Here is a 5415-nt window from a genome sequence, read left to right as displayed (position 1 = left end):
GTCACTTTTGTCACGTGGGTATCTTCTGTTCTGACTTGGCTTTTCAGAACTTAATGTAGGTTTGATGATATGTTTCATTACCTTCCTGTATAGAGGTTTTGTTATCTGTGTGTGTGTGTGTTTGTGCTTGCATGTGTTGGTGCTTGCATGTGTGTGTGCTTGCATGTGTGTGTGTGTGTGCGTGCGTGCATGTGTGTGTGTGTGCGTGTGTGTGTGTAGTGACTAATATTTGAATACAGTAGAGACACAGGAACACAGCCATTGACAATTGCAGACTGAATGGAAGGTCTATCTGTGAAGATGTGTCATAATCACAATAAGTACGAACAAAAACTCAAATTTATCTGTAAGATTCAAGCATACTCAACTCGTCCTTAATTAGTATAATTTAGGTATCTATACACCCCTTAACGTTTACTTACTATGGAGATGATCATTATATGATCCTTCAGATGGTATTCTGTAGATATCAATTTTCTGGTTACTAGTAGTTACTAAGTAGTTGCCTTTCATCGGCGTATACTTCTGAGTGGCTAAAAAGCGCGCACAGGATCGAGAGGTCATGGGTTCGACTCCGGATCCTAGCTAAACGACGCCGTGTCCCTGCGAAAGACACGTTGCACGTTGATACAGATGAGACTATCGCAGAGTGGAACTCGCTGCCACCAAGTACAGTGGGAGTATATCATCACTAGATAGCTTTAATAAACAATGTCTAGAGTTAGATGTTCAAAGGTCAGGTGTAACAAGTCGTTTTGTGTGCCTGTGAAGCTTGTGTGTTATGCTGAAGGGCGGTAATTCCGGCCATACCAATAAAGGTACTTCATCATCAGAGAAGGTACAGATCAGATGAACAACTATCCTGTCTCCACCCAGGAATAAAATGTCATTGAGTACCTGACTTCGGTTGGGCAGAACACCATGTCATAGACACAGTGGATCAACAGCTAACTGCCCCCTATGGCCTCAAAAGGCTACGGGACTGCCTTCATCTTAAAATTCTTATAAATCAATCAATCAATCAAAAATGGTTTTTAATTACTAGTAATGATGAACATTGCAGCTGAATTGCGTTCAAAGATGTGCATTAATTTAATTTGTTACAAGCGTTCACGGCTACACAGTCTTCAAGTGAAGTTGCGGCAGTAGAGTTTGTTGCATCCGACATTAATCAAAAATATTTACACAATACAAAACCGCATTTACACATCATAGTACGTACATTTCGCATAGTCAAATTCAAGACACACTAGAATTTAAACTTAAGAATGTGGGGTCGTGTGGCGTAGCGGCAGAGTGCTCGACTCGGAACCAAGAGGTCCCGAGTTCGAGTCCTGACATGCCACCGATCTTGTGCCATTTCCTCACTTCACTCAGGTGAAAATGAGTATTGTCCTGTTCCGTATTTGTCCTCTATCTGCGTTGGTGATGGCATAAAATAAGTTGATATAACTTGAGTGTGCAGTCACCATGTCTAGTCGTGAAATGTTTGAATTAAAAAAAATTAAAACTTTGTGTCGTGTTTTTCTCCTGATCAAGTCGTCTGGTTTGACGCTTGTCGTTGACACTGAGGTCAGGTGTGAGATTGTGTTTGGAGCGAGTGACGCTCGTATTGTCACGGAGACATAAACGGACGTGGTGAAACGGAAAAAAAACAGGGACTCGATTTATTTTGACAGGCAGCGTTTCAGACTCCAGAAAACCAGACGTCGAACGTTCCGTGAACGTGGCATGAGAGGGACTGTTCTATTCTAAAGAGAGGGGTGGTCGATAGTAGACTTGAGATCAATGAATGAAACACCTTTATTGTATATTTTTGCTCATTGCGAACTAAGCACAGGTCATGGTAAATAGCGATGATACACTAAAATATATCTATAGTAAAACTACATATGCACAGGTGTAAATGTAAGAATATATGGAGCTTATAGTACGAGGATTATCGAGTTTCATGAGGAATGTGAATTTTTCTTTTTTATAATGAGGGTAATTCATACAATCCACATTCAAAGTAAAATAGGACGGTCGTGGGTTGAAATTTTCAGCCATTATCATTGTAGAGACTTACAACACAATGTAAAAAAAGACTTTTTCAAACGTTGAAGGTACAGTGTATTAAGAGTTGTTCTACCCTACACCCAGCATGGTTCGTTCCTATTCTTCTGTCATCAGTTTGTGAAGTGTGTTGGCAAAGATGCGACATTGTCTGACAGAGGACCGCATCAGTAGAATAAACACAGACATGATCGCTTTTTAAGCTGCTGTCACACAGAGCCAAGTATGGCCTCCGAAACACTACCTAGCCTCCGTAGCAGGCTTATACTTAAGTTATAGAACTGGCGGTTTGGTGGTCTTCGGCTGTAGCCTCCGTAGCAGGCTTATAGAACTGGGGGATTGGTGGTCTTCGGCTGTTTTCTGATTAGACCAATTCTAACGGGGGTAATTCAACCGGGCCGGCTATGTTGTCTATATGCAATCAGAAAATAGCACATAAAAGCTCCAAAAGACCATGAAGACCCCCAAAACCCCCAGTTTTTGGCATACTATGGAGGCTACATATAGCCGAATATGGCCTCCGAAACAATACCTAGCCTCCTGTGCAGGCCTCCGGGCGGGTGGCGGTTTTGATACAGCGTTTTGTAGCAGAGTTTCTTTTAATGAAACTGCCGGCCATCCTACAACCATCCGCCGATGGAAACCTTCTCTCGCAGCCGGCAATTGAAGAACGCGTTAAAAACTCTACAAAACGCAGTATCAAAACTCCCACCCACCCGGAGCCTGCACAGGAGGCTAGGTTGGGAGTGGGTCGGGAGCAAGGTCGGCTGTGGTTGGCTGGTGTTCGGCGAAGTCGGCTATTGTTCGGCTGCATCAGCCGATTGTTTCAAATCAAAATGTTTAAAGGACAGGAAGTTCGGCCATGGTTGGCTTGTGTTCGGGAGTAGGTCGGGCGTGGTTGGCTAGTGTTCGGGAGTAGATCGGGCGTGGTTGGCAGTCAAACATGATTCAACTTCAACTCAAATTTCGACAATTCGTTTCAATTTGTATAGAAAGTTAGGCGTGTCCTGATTAAACTGGACAGACCGCTCCCAAACTTCAGACAACCTTGGTTGGTTGGTTGGTGGTTGGGGGAAATTATGAATGTGTGAGAGGGGTTTTAGCGGGTCTTTTTTAAAACTTGTCCGTGTCCGTCCACGACACTTTATTCTTTTTCTTCAGCAAGAAAGGAATAAATCTAAAGCATATTTACATACAATGTACCTACAAATTCATTCCAACGACAAAGTTTGATTTGCCATCAGATCATATACACTTCACAAAGTTTGTCGTGTAACTGTAATACATTAAATTTTGTTTATTTGTTTATTTGAATTTACCACAAGATATACAAGTGGAAGGGAGGACAAAACAGGTGCATTGACACCTTTACAAGTTGTCCTCCCAAACACAACATACAGAATATAAAAGCAGTTTACATTATTAAATACAAAACAAATTGTAGTAATGAACAACATTAACATCAAATATTGTACATCAACATTAAGTATAATACATTATGTCTGTTCTGTAAGATAAAATTATCCTTGTTTCCCTGCCAGTTGCCAGGGGCCACATCTGGCAGATATCGGCAGATATCTTTCGCCACCGAGCTCGACCTTTACAGCAGACTAGTGCTCTTCATCTTGCTCTGTGACGCAGAATCCAGGACCTTGACACCTTCATACGAGCGCCAACTTGACACACTTACCCCCACGTGCCTGTGCAGGAGCCTTGGTACGACCGAGTCTCAAGCCAAATACATGTACTCTCCAAGCAGAGGTTGTGGTGGAATGATCGTTACATTTTTATATATGGCCGTTTTTTTTTTGTCCTGACCCCGTCGGTGGCCGCGGACCTTCTCTGGCTAATGGATACTGCCTGGCATGTACTCTCCAAGCAGAGGTTGTGGTGGAATGATCGTTACATTTTTATATATGGCCGTTTTTTTGTTTTTTTTGTCCTGACCCCGTCGGTGGCCGCGGACCTTCTCTGGCTAATGGATACTGCCTGGCCAATTTGATACTGTCTTTTTACAACCGAGAGGGATCTGCTTGGAGATTAAATACATGGCTCTGTATCCGAGGCGACACTACTTGTGAGTTTCCAGTAATACCTGAGACAGGGGGTGGGAGGGGGTTGGTCGTGATGTGGGAGACTAAAACTAACCTAACCCCAATCATAAGTCTCACCCTAGCCCTGAACAATGATCCTAACCCTAACCCTAACTTTAATGACAACGCTAAGGCCTAACCCTAGCCCTAAACACCTGACCTCTCACGTATGTGGCAGCTCAAGGATTTGGCTCAACACCAGGCTCGCCGAAGAAGCGCGCAGCCACCTGTTTCATAACTTCTCCAAGCAGATCCTAGGGTGGCAAAGGACAGTATCAAATCGGCCAGGCAGTATCCATTGGCCAGAGAGGGCCCAATACGCCACAGAATCCACGAAAAGGAGTCTATACGGACCCGAGAATTCGGTAAAAAAGGGAAATAGTTGGCCAGGAGAGTCAGTCCGCGAGAGGGTTAAGTGCTCTACGCTGAGTAAACACCCCTATTCTCCCTGTTGGCTAAATTTTACTTCTTTTTAACCCGCGTTGTTAGCTATAGTCTGGTGGAGACTAGGCGCAGATAGGGAGACCAGCTGAGTGCAGAACTGAGCTAGCCTCTACCAGGCTTCGCGAGGCGGCTGGAAAAAGTAGAAATTGGCCAAATAGTCGAATAACATACCACGGGAGTTAGTCCTCTAGAGAGTACAGTTTGCCGCACCCGAACTCTAAACAAGTTAGCGAAGCGCTACGTTTCCCCGAGCAAGAGAGGGTGAGTGAGTGAGTGAATGAGTGAGTGAGCGAGTGAGTGAATGAAAGAGTGAGTGAGTGAGTGAGTGAGTGAGTGAGTGAGTGAGTGAGTGAGTGAGTGAGTGAGTGAGTGAGTGAGTGAGTGAGTGAGTGAGGGCCATCGTCGAACATTCACGTAGAGCGACCAAAACTTGGACTTTATGCATTGAACATGAGGTAAAAATTATAATTTGAGACAACAAAACACGGACAAAAAAGGTACAAAATATACTTATCTATCAATAAAATACGTTTTAAACTACGAAAGATAGCTCTGGTGCCTCAATACCATAGACTGATAGCTTAACGGCCACCATCTTATAGCCAAAAGGCGGTATATTAGCCTCTACCAGGCTTCGGAAGCGGCTAGAAATTGGCTAAATAGACAGATAACATCCCAGGTGAGTTGGAGGTGTACTTCTTTGTCGGACCACCCCACCCCCCCCGGCATGTTATCTGTCTATTTTGCCCACCAATTTCTACTCTTTTCAGCCGCTTCCGAGCCTGGAAGAGGCTAGCGATATGCGACAATTTTGGCGGTGGGC

The sequence above is a fragment of the Branchiostoma belcheri genome, unplaced genomic scaffold (assembly GCF_001625305.1).
Source record: "Branchiostoma belcheri isolate BF01 breed outbred unplaced genomic scaffold, Haploidv18h27 scaffold33, whole genome shotgun sequence".
Taxonomy (NCBI): domain Eukaryota; kingdom Metazoa; phylum Chordata; class Leptocardii; order Amphioxiformes; family Branchiostomatidae; genus Branchiostoma; species Branchiostoma belcheri.
Note: the sequence above shows the minus strand (reverse complement) of the source record.